Consider the following 15,843-nt stretch of genomic DNA (forward strand, 5'->3'; position numbering starts at 1 on the left):
TCAGTGACTTGGGTAATGGGGGTAGGTGTGTTAGAGACAATAAGGTTGGCTCAAGACTGAGTAGGGTTCAGAGATGTTGTACATAGTGTCGGTCACTATGAGTTGCAAGTGACTCACTTACAAGAACATCTTTACTATAGAGCTCTGGTGGCCTAGGGGTGAAGACGTGTGCTGCCAGAACAAAGGCTTACAGTTTGAATATACTAGCTTCTTTTTGGACGAAAAACAAGCAATCTCCTCTAATGTAATTTACTGTTTCTTAAAACCTGCTGGAGGGTTAGTTATGAGTCGGTTCTGACTTGAGGGCACATAAAGGCAACAATAGCATTAATATTAATTGTAACTAAAACCTTCTGGAAGATTAGTGGAAAAAAGATTGAAACAGTACATCCACAGGGAACTTCCAGAAATTCAAGCTTGAATCTTAAGTCAATCAAATAGAGTTCTGTTTTTCTTGAGAGAATTTTGATCTTGGCAGATTTAGGGAAAACAAAGCATATTGGATAACATGAGATGAAGCCAAGAACTACACCATCCTATGAATATTCAGAAATGAGCTGAAGTAAATCTTCCACAAGAATTTCACATAAAGACTTGGAAGTCTGTCAAGGAAAAACAGAAATAGTCACTGAGAAGGCCAGAGAATTCTCCACGTCAGTGAAAATTTAAAGATGGCGTTTGTTGTTTTTGTTTGTTTATCCTTTTGCCTTGGCTACATATGCCCAACATTCATTAAATGAACCAGCACTGAAGTCTATCATGTGCTTCACATTATGAGATTTAGTAAGTAAAAATTAACAGATTAACTGGCAAAGCAGTATTAGTGCTAACAAACATAAGGACAAAATGAGGAAATCAACTGCCTGGTGTGATACAAACTCTCCACTCAGAATCGCAGGGCAGGATTGAAAGTATGAGCTAGAAACTTCTTGAATAGAAAGGATGATCACTGTTTGGGGGGATACTAGGAAGCTCTCATAGAGTAGTGGTAAGAAGCTGCTCTGCAGTCCCAAAGGCATGTGGTTCTCATGCCCCAGTTGCTCCATGGGAGAGGGATGGACAATCTCTTCCCATGCAATTTACTGCCTCTGAAAACCCACTGGAGTCAGTTCCAATTTGACAACACACAACAACAACGAAGCATTGTTTGGTTTTTGTCTTTATCATCCGGCTAAGATGTCTGAGTTGGAGAGGTGAAACCAGGTCTCTTCTTGGAGGCTCAGATTTTGAAGCTCCATCACACTTACTTTGGTCACATGGCCAGGAGAGACTGGTCCTTGGAAAATGACATCATGCTTGGAAGGGTGGATGGACAACACGGGAGAGGGAGACCTCGGATGAGATGGATTGATAGAGTGACTGGAGCCATGGGGGTTGGTGTGTCGGAGTTAGTGAGACTGGCTCAGGACAGGGCAGGGTTCAGAGCTGCTGTACACAGGGTCACTGTACATCGCAGGTGACTCAATGGCATATTAAAACAAGAACATAATATAACAGGTTTGGAAACAGGAGTGGCATCCATTTCCTAAATGGCTCCAGAAACTCTATGAACGTTGATAAATGTCGATAGTTGTAAAGGGGCTTCAGGCCTTTTGTTCATAGGGTCGCTATGATTTGTACTCAACTCGAAGGCAATGAACAACAACAAGATCTCAGACAAAAGAGAGTGGGGCTACAGGCTCATTTTGTCAGCTGTGGTGTACTAACATGTGAGAAACTTTCCAGGTCGTAAAATCATGCCCCTCCTTTCCTTTAACTAAGTGACAGCTGAAAGGCATCAATTGAAATGAAAGATGTTATACTGTCATTTTGAAAAGACATCCTACCAACATGCTGAAGACAAGTACTTATACAACAATTAAAAGATGAGGACAAGATGGTAATTTTCGTCAATTTTTAAGAGCGTTGAAAGTAAACCAGGAGAATAAGAAAGTATTTTCTCTTGGGACAGTCGGCTCCCACCTTCCCAGCGGAATGGCATGTCTTCACTGAGGAGGAACAGGACGTGCAAGCAGAGAAGAGGGCTTGACAGTCAGTGAAGTCGGTGTGTGTTTGTCATAATGGGCCTTACACAAGAGTATCCAGGAAGGAGACTGAGGGCTGCTGGGGAAAATGTAAGTTCCACATGATGGACTTCCTCCTGGATTCTCTAAGCAATGGCTATTCACCTATATTTCCTAAGGAAGAAAGATACACACCATGCATTCCTATCCTGTGCCAGTGGACAGTAGTGTGAGGCTGAGATCTGTTGTTCATAGGTCCTTGTGATTCACAATTGATGACACATCACAACAATAAAAACAGTAAGCACTAGAAAGTTACGAGTATTATGAAAATTATTTTTTAAGTATTTTTATTGATTTTCATATAGTAATACCTTTACAGTGTGTTCTTCATATACATTTTCCCCTACTAGTTTATTTACAAAATTAGAATACAAATTTGAATCAATCCTTTCAATTTCCATCACCCCCTCACCCATCACATTGTACAACCCAATGATTAATCCCCCCTTCCCCTGCACATCCACATCCCTCTGCTTCCAGACTTTCCTACCCCTCCTGGATCCTTCTACTCCTTCTGCAATAACATCTTATACAATATTTATCCTTGTGGGACTGTGTTAGTTCACTCAGCATAATGCTCTCCGGTCCTCCTCAAGTTAGGTAATAATTTAGAAAGTTATTGATCCTGAGTGATACTGTTTGTTTTTCAAAAACATCTTAAGGACCAGATTTAGAAGAGCGAGGACACTGGTGGTAAGTCTGACGTTGGCTCAGTGAGGAAGGAAATCCATCAGCAGGTTCCCTTGTTGCACTTGCAGACCATCAACTATCTCCTTCGAATCCCCTTCCTCCATCTTTCCGTATGAATGCCTACTCTTCATCTACCATGGAATAAACCCTAAGAGCAAGCACACAGCTACCTGGCATCTCAGGTTTATCAGCGAAGGATTGCACTCACAGGGTTTGCAGTGACCACTTTTCAGAAGTAGGTCACCAAGCTTTCCTTCCTAAGAAGGAAGTGTACTTGAATCTCTAACCTTCTCATTAGCAGCTCAGCGTGTTACTCATCTTCCCCACCCACGGACCCTCATCTAACTTGGACCTGCCTTATCTGTCACATACCCCTCTTGAAATCCTTTCTTTTCCTTCCAGTTACACTTTCTAATTAGAAAAATCATGAAAACCACATGGATACAAAAGAATAGAAGGCACAGGCCTGACAAAGGTCCTCTGTTGGTTGGTGCACTGGACTTCAAAACTGCCACAGCCAAAACCTGCCCCTGAGTGGCTTGAAAGAGTGAGAGTTAATCACTTCCACTGTCAAGGTGCCATCAGGGCCGTGCTCTGTCTGAAGGCTCTAGGGACACAGTCCTCTTATACATCTCTTAACAATGGTGATTGCTGTCAGTCCGTGACATTCTTTGTTTGGTCTGTAGACACCTCACTTTAATCTCTACCTCTTTGTCTTTCTGCTGTGTTCTGTGTGTGTATAAAAATCATACCAGTTATAAGAATACTATAGGGTCTCAACAAGAAAAAGATAAGCCAATTGTAAAATGGGCAAAGACATGGAAGGACTTTTCACAAAGGAAGGCATTTGGATGGTCAACAGACACGTAAAGAAATGCTCAAAATCACTGGCAATAAGAGAGATGCTAGTCAAAACCACAATGAAATACCATGTCACCTGAGTATCAGTGGCAAAGTTTAACAGGACAGCAATAAATAAATAAATACTGGAGAGGATATGAGAGACTGGAACTCTCACACACTGTTAGTGGGATTGTAAAATTATATAACCACTTGGAAAATCAATAAGGAATTCCCTCAAAAAGCTGAACATAGGAATTCCATCTGATCCAGCTATTTCACTGCTAGGAATATATCCCGAGGAAAATAGAACTGAGACACAGAGATGTTCATAGTAGTGTTAGTCACAATTGCAACAACATAGAAACAGCCCAAATGTCCAACAACAGAAAAATTAATTGAGAAATTGTGGTACATTTATATGATGGAATACTATGCAGCAGTCAGGAGCACGAATTTGAAAAAAATACTGCATAACATGGAAAAGCTTGGAGAGTATTATGATGAGTGAACTAATTCAGTCTTACAATGACAAATACTGCATAAGACCATATCCATATTGAAACACAATGTGAATGAAGGAAAATGAAACACAATGTATATGAATTTTGTTTGCAAACAAACATAAGTTTTTTAAAATACCAGTTATTAGATTAAAGGCCAACCACTCTTCAGCAGGGCTTCATTTAAATTGATTATATATAATCAATCTGTAAAGATTCTATTTTTAGTAAGATTACAGTCACAGAATTTTAGTGGACAAGAATTTTAGGACAATGGTCCAGTGAGTGGTCAAGACTGTTGCATCTGTATTTCAGAACAGTAGTAGAAAATGACTAGAAGATGTGGCTTTACAGAAACATATGGATTTGATCCTATCACCTTTCAGTTCCTGATAAACATCTTTATCTGCAATCTAAGGGCAACAAAAAGCTCGATGGGAAAAGGAAGATGTGTACCAACATCAGGTACTTGTTTAAAAGGATCCTTCATTCTCCTCCTTTTGCAATTTACAGCCTTGGAAACCCAATAGAGAACCACTCAGAGCTGAATCCAACATGACAATAGTGATTTGAGGTGAGTTGCTATTTCAAGGGAATGAAATAGACTGCTATAAAGATTGAATTATCTGTTATTTACGAAAAGGATTGGTCTAGGATTTCTCGTGACTTAATGTTTTAAGTGTTAGGCTACTAACAGGCCAATGATACAAATCCTGCAACCATTCCATATGAAAGGTGAGGTTGTTTCCTCCTGTACAGAGTTCCAGCCTCAAAACACCAATGGAAGGTTGTCACAAGCCAGAACTGACTTGATGATTCCTTACTTGAAGGGATTGATCAGGTCATGGTTTTGGTGAGATCACCATGATTAAGAAGACAGAGGAGTAGGCTTGTATGAAGGGCAATCCCATGGAGATTCAGAGGGAACTCCCTGCCAGCACAAATTTGAAATATTTCTTCCAACCAAATGCCCTATGCTGAGAGCCTCCTAGACTCAGAAGAAAGTTATAACACTGAGGATTGCACAGGATGGCAAGACAGTGCCAGTGGACTTGCTGACCTAGAAAGCAAGGACTGATCACCCATGTTAACAGATCTCAAAGTGTTGTAAAACTTGTCTGTGCAGATGTATGCTTGCTTGGGGGTTGCCTCTGGATCCCACAGCAGTACCAAGCCAGACACTCAGGGCAAGAGGCGCACCCGTGTCACTAAATGAGCTGTAACACTTGTTTGGACATGAAAATAAGGGTCCAAGAATATCTACATCTTCAGCTCTGATTAGCAGGGTGCCCAATAGTATGGTTGCAAGAGAACTTTGTAGGCTCAGGTAGTGTGAAAAGAACTTATGACAAAAACGTAGAGGAGCCTAAGACTTAGAGAGACTTAGGGAGCTCTGGTGGCCTAGTGATAAGAAACTGTGGTGCAATCCCAAAGCCACACAGTTCAAATCCACGAGCTGCTCCACCGGAGAAGGATGGGCACTCTCTTTCCATGTGATTTATTACATCTGAAAATGTGCTGGAAGGTCAGGTAGGGGTCAGTTCCAACTTGATAGCACACAACGACAAGTACAGAGGCTTGCAAGAACCTGAGAGGGGTATTCCAAGTACAGCAAGGCCCAGTGGCAGATCAGAGTCCTCAGGAAGGTTGCCAGGCACCAGAAGGGAGAGTAACACGAAGACAGCAGATATCTGCGCCACAGCACACCAGTGAAATGACAAAAGAAGTTGTTGTTATTGTGAGGTGGCATTGAGATGAGTACAACTCACAGTGACTATGAGCAAACTCACCTAAATCTCATCTTCGCCTGTGCCGTCTTCTCCGTCTCTGAACCACTTGAGCTCATTGCTGCAATCACCTTGCCAGTCTGTCTCTTTAGAGGTCTTCATCTCCTGTGACCCACCTTTCCAAGCATAATGTCCCTTTCCAAGGAATAGCCTCTCTTAACAACATGGACAAAGTATGAGGGACAAAGGTCACTGTTCTTGCCTCCAAGGAGCTCTCTGACTTTTCCAGGACGTATCCTTTCGTTCTTACAGCAATGCCTAGGATATTCAGTATTATTCTCCAAAATAACAGCTCAAAGGCATAAATGTATCTATCATCCGTAGTCCTTGTCCAGTTCTCAGATTCACAGTGATTGAAAAGACCATGGGCTGGATCAGCCACATCTTGGTCTTCAAGCTGACATCATTACTCTTCAATATTTTGGAAAGACCCCGATAGTAGGTTTATCCATTGCAATATGTATACTGATCTCCTGAATGTTGTTACAAAGGGTGTGGATTGTGGATCCACGTAAGGGTAAGATGAAATCACTGACAGTTTGAATCCTTTCTACATCTATCACTATGTTGTCAATTTGACCAATATAAGAACCTTTGTTTTCTTGATTTTGAGATGTAATCCATACTGATATTTGTAATCCATATCGTCTGTGATCTTCTGCAGCAAGTGTTTCAAGTCCTCCTCACTTTCAGCAAGTAAGGTTGTGTCATCTGCATAATACAAGTTGTTAAGAGTCTTCCTCCAATCCTGAAGCTGTATTTTTCTGATAGATTCTGGCTTCATTAATTATTTGTTCAGCATTTAATTGAATAAATATGAAGAAAGGATGCAACCCTGACACACACATTTCTTGATTTTAAATCATGCAGTGTTCCCTTGCTCCATTCATTGTTGTTGTTGTTATGTGCTGTTGAGCCGCTTGCAACTCAGCGACCCTACTATGTACAATAGCCCTAAATCCTGCTCTATCACTTGCCAATCCCGCTGTTTCTGACACACCTATCCCCGGTACCCAGTGACTGAATCAATCCATCTCATCACGGGTCTCCCTTTCCTGCACTGGCCCTCCATCCTTCCAAGCATGACGCCCTTTTCTAAGGACTGATCTCTCATTGCAAAATGCCCAAAGTATGTCAGATGGAGCTTCAGAATTCTTGCCTCCAAGGCCCAGCCTGCTTCACCCTTTCAAGAATGAACTTGTTTGTTTTCCTAGAAGGCCATGGTATATTTAATACTCTTCTCCAACACCACAGCTCAAAGGCATCAATTCTCCTTCTATCATCCCTAGTCATTATACAGCTCTTGGATACATAGCAAGTGATTGTAAAGACTATGGCTTGGATCAGGTGCACCTTAGTCTCTATAGACTGACATTGTTGCTCTTCAGTACTGTGGAGAGGTCTCTGACAGCAGACTTTCCCAATACAATTAATCTTTTAATTTCCTGGCTGCTTGTACAAAGAGTGTTGATTGTAGAGCCAAGTCAACTGAAGCTGTTAACAATATCAATCTTGTTGTCATCTATCATGATGCTGCCAATTGGCCCAGTGGTGAGAATCTTTGGTTTTCTGATGTTGATCTTCAATCCATACTAAAGGTTGCAGTCCGTGCTTCAGGTCCTCCTCAGTTTTAGCAAACAGGGTTTTGTCATCTGCATAATACAGATTGTTGATGAGTCTACCTCCATTCCTGATGCCACTCTTCTCCTCACAGAGCCCTGCCTCCTGAATAATCTGTTCCATATATAGATTGAAAAGATCCTCTTTGAGAACCTGCTGTGTTTACTGCTTTCCTTCTATACATGACAATAATGGCTTCCATTATTCTAGTACTGTCTAAGTGTCTCTTGTATCTGGTTTGATCCAGATCAATGCAGAACTTAATGTAGTAATTGATGTCAGTGGGTAAGCATGTGTCATTATTCCTAGCAGTCTAATGGCTGCAAAGAGCTTGAAGCACTGTCTGTGTGGGAAAAGAAAGCTAAGAATTCAGTGGAAATAGAAAATGAGAAACCAAAAATGTGCAGAAAGCCAGGGAAACGTGTAGTGGTAGCCAGAGGATAGTCTCAAAGGCTGCTGAGGTCAATCAAGATGAGACTTGAAATGGCCCAAGATTTACGAGCTTGGAAGTCATTGGAAATCCTTTGTCAGGTCTATGACTGCCAAGTACTTTTTCCTAGTCTGTAGCTCCCCTCTTCACTCTTAGAAAAGTCTTCTGATGCTCACAGGACTTCATCATGAGGAGTTCCAGTCATCTGGCTTACCCTCTGCTGACTGTGGGTTTTGGAAGGAAATTATTTTCTTTCCTTACTAGACAGAGTTCAACATACAAGGGGAAATGCTCGGCCCTCAACAGAAAGATGCACAGAGGAAGACCTCAACCATAATGAGAATGCTTCCCATCTTTACTCTCTTCCTTTTCCACTCAAACCCACCATTCCAAGAGGAATGTGCGCTGTGGCCAGTTAAAGGACATAGAGAACAAATCTCAAGATGTTGGTGGTGACTATGCAAAATATTTTATCACCCTTCACTAATCGCCGGTCTATTAGTTTGTTGTACAGAGGTAACTTGCTGTTGCTGTGATGCTAAACACTGTGACACTGATGTGTCAAATGTCATAATGGACAGTGTTTTGGTGGAGTTCCCAGATGAAAACAGGCTTGGAAGCAGGAGTGAAATCCAGTTCCAAAATGACTTGCCTCCGGAAACTCTATGAACTTAGAGAGACAATGAAAGCTATACAGGTGTTCAGGTCTTTTGTTCATAGGGTCGCTATGAGTCATCTATGACTTGATGGTACTTAACAACAACAACAACATTTGGGCAGCAACATGCCCAGTGTTTGAAAAATTAAAATCAAGTTATGTAGTATTTTTCAAAATTTGTTGCTTCTGAGTGCTGCATAGTATTCCACTGGGTGAATATACCACAATTTCTCAATCCATTCAATTGAAGTTGGACATTTGGGTTATTTCCATATTCCTGTGATGGTTGATAACAACACTGCTATGAACATTGGTGTAAACACAATTGTTGTTGTTGAGTGCCTTCAACTTGAGCACAACTCATAGAAACCCTACGTACAAAAGGCCTGAAGCCCCTCTACAACTATCAACATTTACCAAAGTGCATAGAGTTTCCAGAGGCACGTTGTTTAGGAGGTGGATGCCGCTCCTGCTTCCAGATAATGCACAGGAATAACTATATGAAACACGATATGAATGAAGAATCGTGGGAAACATCGCACATATGAACTTTGCAAACAAGCTTATATAAAATAGAAAAAGAGGAGCATATATTAACAAATTGATTGTATAGTGTGAAACAATGTGTACAAACTTTGTAACCAAACCAATACAAAATAATTTTTTTTTAAACCCCCAAACTAATAACTATGAAAAAAGGGGGTCTCTGCCTCTTTATAAGAGAAGGAAGTTGTTTCTACACCAATAAATCAGGAGTAGTTAGAGTAGGGATAAAAAAATTACAAGACAAAGCTAACCCCCGAAATAAACAATCAGGGACTGAATGAAGACTAGTATTTCCCTCTTGACTACTCTCCCTCCTAACTCTATTTCTAGTTGTCCTTCTTTTTTAACTCCTGTTCCCTGTTTCATAAATCTCACAAATTTTTATCAGAACGTTTCACCACCATCTTCCCTACAACTGCCCCAAAACACATGAAAATTATGTTCTTCCTTCAGACCTTCCAGGAAACCAACATACCCGTGCAGCCCACAGGAAGTGGTTAGAGACAGCTCCGCCCCTTTGGGGTCTGGGATGGAGGAAGGATGTTGCAGTCGCCCACTGGCCTGATTACTCCTTGAAGAAACCTGATGTCTAAGGTGACCAGACCAGAGACCAGGTTCTGATAAGTCCGTTATTACAGTCACTGTGTAAATCCATCTTATTGGAGTATGTCTCTCTCTTTAATCCTCTGTCTCAGCACGGTGCCCTTTTCCAAGGACTGACCTCTTCTTACAGCAAGCTCAGGGTATATGAGGGAAAGTCTCATCACCCTTCCTCTTAGGGAGCCTTGCACTTCCTCCAAGGCAGACTTGTCTGTTTTTCTCCAAAACCACAACTCAAAGGTAGCAAGCCTTCTGTCTTCTTTATTCACTGTATGACTTTCAGAAACAGGAAGTAATTGACAAGACCATGGCTTGGCTCAGGTGCACGTGGTCTTTAAAATCCTTGATCTTTAGTACTTTAGATAGTATTTCACAACACATTTCCCCAATGCAGTGTATCTTTTGATCTCTTAACTGTTGTTATCCTAGGGGTTAATTGTGGAGCCAAATAAAATGAAATTGTTGACAACTTCAAAAAAATTTAAAAACTTAAAATCAGTAAAATTTTGGAAGAAAGTTAATTTTCTAAGCAGTTTTGTACATAAAGGAGTAATTTTTACATAGTTTGGGCCAATGTCATGTCAAAGTCAACCATTTTGCAAAACTGCCCTTGTCCTAAGATTAATGCTTCAGCTGGGACTTGCTTTTCAGCTTTGGCTTTTCCTCTTTATTCCTGCTTTGGATATGGTCACTGTGTCAGGGCATGCAGTGCCCAGAGCCAGCTATCTGAACAAATGCAGGCTGTACAAGCACCTGAGACAAGCCAGGATCTTTTCAATTACTTGCTCTGCATCTGAAAGGTGGACAGTGCATAAGGATGACTGGAGGATTGATACCCTTGAGCTGTGGTGCTGGATACAAGTATTGAACATCTCATGAACTGTCAAAAGAACAAACTAATATGTCTCAGAAAAAGTGTAATCAGTTTGCTCCTTAGAGACGAGAATGGTGAAACTTCCTCTCATTTACTTTGAGCATGTTGTTAGGATGTGCCAGACTTTGGAAAAGACATCATGCTTGGAAAGGTAGAGAGGGTCAGTGAAAGATGAATTGACAGAGTGATTATAACAAGGGGCTCATAACAAGTGACTGTAACTAGAGATGATGCAGCTGGCACAGCTGGGCACGATTCCGCTCCAATGCTCACAGGGCCTAAGGGTGCTAAATGTCACAGTCTGGGAGGTGGCACCTAACAATATCAATAATGATGGGAAGGGACCTGAGGTAGATCGTTTAACCAGTTGTGAGAGCCCCATGCTGCCTACTTATAAATTTCTGGTTAGTGGGGGAGGTTGGAAAGTTTCTTTTTTTATTAAACCATTGCAAATGTGTTTCTATGCTTGTCTTTGAAGCTGAATGTCTTCATTATTGATTCAGTAGATAGGGCTAATTTTTTAAGAAATCTGATGTGAATAAACTGCTTTTCAAAATGGTTGTACCATTTTACAATCCCACCAGCAGCGCCACATCCTCTCCAATATTTATTATGTCACTGCTTGGAATATACCCCAAGAAAACGAAAGCTGAGGCACAAATGAAGACTTGTATACCAATGTTCATAGCAGCATTATTCACCGTAACAAGAACATGGAAACAGCTCAAAGTCCAACCACAATCAAATGGATTGAGAAATTATGGTTCACTCACATAATGGACTACAGCACGCAGGAGCAATGAAGCGGCCTCCACTTCCTAAACAACATGCCTCTGGAAGCTCTCTGAACTTGGATAAATGACAATTGTTATAGAAAGGCTTCCGGCCTGTTGTTCATAGGGTTGCTCTGAGTTGTGTTCGACATGATGGCAATCAACAACAACAACCTAACGTGGGAGAGACTGGAGAGCATTATGCTGAGTGAGCTAACTCAGTTCCCTAAGGACAAATACTGTATAAGACAATTATTGTGGAAATGGACAACTAGTAAACTGTCTATGAGGATCGAATGGGCGGAGGGGGGGGTACCAGGCTGAGGATGGGAGAAGGATGTAATCACAGAGTTGCAGTTGGACGGGTGGAGGAGAGATGGGTTAAAGAAGTGGGAAAGATCCAGTGTAAAAAACAATGTATATGAACTTTGTAAGTAAACCAGTTTAAAAGAAAAAGTTTCTATTTTCTTTTTAAACCAAAAAGCATTACATATGTGGATGATTGTATGAAACGTAATGTAAATGAAACATAATGTATATAAACTTTGTAAGCAAAGCAATTTAAAAAAATAATGTAACATAATGTATATGAGTGACTGTATGAAACAATGTAAATGAAAGATCACATAAAATACAATGTCTATGAATGAAATAATATAAATGAATTATTATATAAAAACAAATAAAAACTTTTAAAAAGTGAATCTAAGGTGAAAAGAAGCAATGCGATGAAGTTATACCTGAAGCATGTTTGACATTAAAGCGAAAATGGAGTCAGGAGACACTGTGTGAATAAGCACAAGAAGAGCAGAACTTATGGCGACTGGGTTCCGGCTGGAGCAGCAGTCCAGCTCGTCCCTGGCTCTTACAGGACAAGCCAGGTTTCTGGCCTCTTGCATCCTGGCGACTTTGGAGACGTGCACACTCAGCTTCCTTGGTCACGAGGGCATGCGTCATTTTTCAGACACTTGTTCCACATGGGGACTGTAGTCTTCCGACGCTGTGCAGGCACTTTCTTCCTTTGCAGAGTCTCTGGGGGGTGCTGGCGGGGGAGGTGCATGGCAGGCTTAGTTGGTTGTCTATGCAGGATGCTCTACAGCTTCCTGAAGTCCAAGTGCCTTGCACAGAGGTGAGGAAGCATGGGTTTAACATTTTTATGCAAAGAATTGTGCCTTCCTTGTACTAAAGCTGAAAATGGATTCTCTACTGCTGGTTATTCTTCCTGATGCCCACAGCTATGAACCAAAGTGCTGCCAATTCAAATCCATCCGATGGTGCACACAAGTAAAGGCTGGTGATCTGCGAGCAGACAAATAAACCCAACGCCCTGCCATTGTGTCGATTCCAACTCAGCAACCTTCTCCTGAGTTTTCAAAGCTCTCAATCTTAGTGGAAGAAGCCTGTCTCATCCCTCTTTCACAGAGGAACTTGGGCTTGAACTGCCAACCTCTGCTTAGAAGCCCAACACTTACTACACCAGAGTCCCTCTTCTTTAAGGTCGGAACCAAGAAAACCACAAGGCCCACAGTTATACCTTGAGACACAGGAGGCTCCAGGGCTTGCCAGTTCTCTCCTGTGGGTCACCCCTGTGGACCACATGAGAACACACACACTGGAGTAACAGAAACGTGCAGCCAGGACTTGGGTGATGGAGGGGTTAACTGTCCTTGAGGCTGTCTCAGAGCCCCAGAGAGACATTTCTTATTAAATGTTGAGTAGAAAGAAACCTCAAGGAAAGAAGTGAGGGCAGATATGTCGGTCAGAGGGCACAGGCCCTGGGAACACGGGGAAGGTGCCATGCGGGGGGACTGGACTGGAAGTGTGTATGTAGCAACAAGAGGGAACTGAGGGTGAAGCTGCTGTGCATTGGTCAACATGCTGTGAAGCTCGAAGTTATTTTCTCCCAGAAAAACTCTCCATGGAGTTTTATGTAAGGAGATGGAGTGACTACAGCAGTGGGCTCTCACCTCACAACTTGTGAAGATGGGATAGGGTTGGGTATATGTTCATTCTATTGTCATCGGGTCACCATGTGGTGGTGGTGTTGCTGGTGGTGTACTGTTGCGTCTGAACCAATCCATAGCTGATCCTCCAGCAGGTTTTCAGAGGCAGGGAAGCTCACATGAGGAGATTGACCATCTTTCTCCCGTGCAGCAGCTGATGGATTTGAACCGTCTGCCTTTGGATTGGCAGAGAAACTCCTTGCCATTAACTCATGAGAGCCAACTTGACAACGTCAAACAGCAGCGAGAACAATGGAAGAAGAGGGTTTCACAGTTTGGTGGGTGGAGGGAGTGGGGCGAAGAGACAGGCTATGATGGGCAAGATGCGATGATGATTAATTTTATAAAACATAATGCAGAGGAATGATTGCATGAAACACAATGTCAGTGAAGATGAGTGTGAAACACAATCGACATGAACTTCATAAGCAAACCAGTTAAAAAAAAAAAAGGAAGGTGCATAAAGAAGACAGAGTTCCAGCTGAGTGGCATTTTTGAAAGGACCTGAGATACCTTTTAGACAGTCAAAGCTGTTGAGAGAGAGGTGACGGGACCCCTGACTTTCTGAGCATCACTCCTGCAATGACACACCTACGTGAAGGGTATTTACAGACCAACCACGTGTGCTCCGCAGACTCCCAAGGAAGGCGGTGGCTTGTCTATTTATATGTGGAAGGAACTTTAAAACAAAGTGGATATACAACTCATGTTTTCATTTTAATTTAAAAGGATCAGTATGTTGTTCATTTTTTGTTGTTATAGATGTTAATCTTTTATTTAGTTCTAAAACTTTAAACACATTAAAACTTAAATTTTATTTTAAAAAGTCCTTGTTTCCCTCCATCCTTCTTTTTCTTTTCCCAAAATATCTGAAGGTTAATGTTAAGATATTAATGAGTGCAGAATACATCTGTTAGTTAAACTCTTTGGAACAAACTTAAAGGAAATGCATTTCCCCCTATATTATAGCAAAGCAGAGAATATAGTAAATGGTGAATACAATTACTCTGAGATATATTTCATTCCATCACTGCCACGAGGTCCCGGCTGACCGGTCAGCAGGTTTTTGAAGCGGTGAGTAGCACAGAAGGAGATTGTCTGTCTTTCTTCCTCAGAGCTGTAGATGGATTAGAGCCCCCAGAGAAGTATGACGTTTGGAGTAACAGTGCAGCTCTCCACGGACGATGCCACTGGAGCTTCCTCAGGCTTCATTAGAAATATAACTGGTGAAGAACAAAAAACTTGGAAAGTGATGATAGATAGATGATTGATGATAGATAGATAGATAGATAGATAGATAGATAGATAGATAGATGATAGATAGATAGATAGACAAATACACACACATATGTTTGTTGTTGTTGTTGTTGTTATGTGACATCAAGTCACCTGTGACTCATAGTGACCCTATATACCACAGCTCTGAACCTGGCTCTATCCTGAGCCAACCTCATTGTCTGGCAAAACTAACCCCACTACCTCAGTCATTGAGTCAACCTACCTCATTGAGGGTCTTCTTGGGTTGTCCTGACCCTTCCAAGCACGATGCCCCTATCCAAGTTCTGGTCCCTCCTTGTAAAATGCCCAATGCGTGTAAGACGGAGCTTCAAAATCCTTGACTCCCAGGAGCAACCTGGTTTCACTCTCTCTAAGAAGAACCATTTTATTCTCTTAGGAGTCCATGGTATAGTCAGTATTTTCTCCAGCACCACACTCAAAGGCATAAATTCTTGTTCTATCATCCTCAGTCATTGTCTACCTCTCTGATGCAAAGCCAGTAATTGGGAAGATCACGGCCTGGACCAGGCTCACCTTAGCCTCCAGACTGGCATCGTTGCTCCTCATTACTCTGTATAGGTCCCTGACAGCAGATTTTCCCAACACAAATCATCTTTTGATTTCCTGGGTGCTGGTGGTACCAAGAGAATTGATTGTGGAGCCAAGCAAGCTGAAGAGAGAGAGAGAGTGTGTGTGTGTGTGTGTGTGTGTGTGTATGTGTGTGTGTGTGTGTTTACTTCATTTTGTATGTGTACCATGACTTGACATTTATACTATTTACATTGTTTAAAGATACACATAACTCCTTTCCTGTCCTTTAAAAGATAAAAACTTATTAAGTTACTTAATGTATTTGAAATTGATACAATATAATATAAACTATATCATCTTTAAGAGTTCATACAAGCCATGCAGAAGAAAGAATTCAAGATAATTAAGAGCTGAAAAGATTCCAAAAGGCAGCATGGAATGACAAAGCAAAATATTACAATGAAATGTACAAGGAGCTAGAATCAGAAAATCAAAAGGGCCAAACTCATTCAGCATTTCTTAAGCTCAAGGAACTGAGGAAAAAAATTCAAAACTAGAGTTGCTATAATCAAGGATGCTTTAGGCAGAATATTAAATGACCCAGGAAGTATTAAAAGAAGATGGAAGGAATATACTGAGTCATT

The sequence above is a fragment of the Elephantulus edwardii genome, unplaced genomic scaffold, assembly GCF_000299155.1.
Source record: "Elephantulus edwardii isolate Elephantulus edwardi_28Jun2011 unplaced genomic scaffold, EleEdw1.0 scaffold00024, whole genome shotgun sequence".
Classification (NCBI taxonomy): Eukaryota; Metazoa; Chordata; class Mammalia; order Macroscelidea; family Macroscelididae; genus Elephantulus; species Elephantulus edwardii.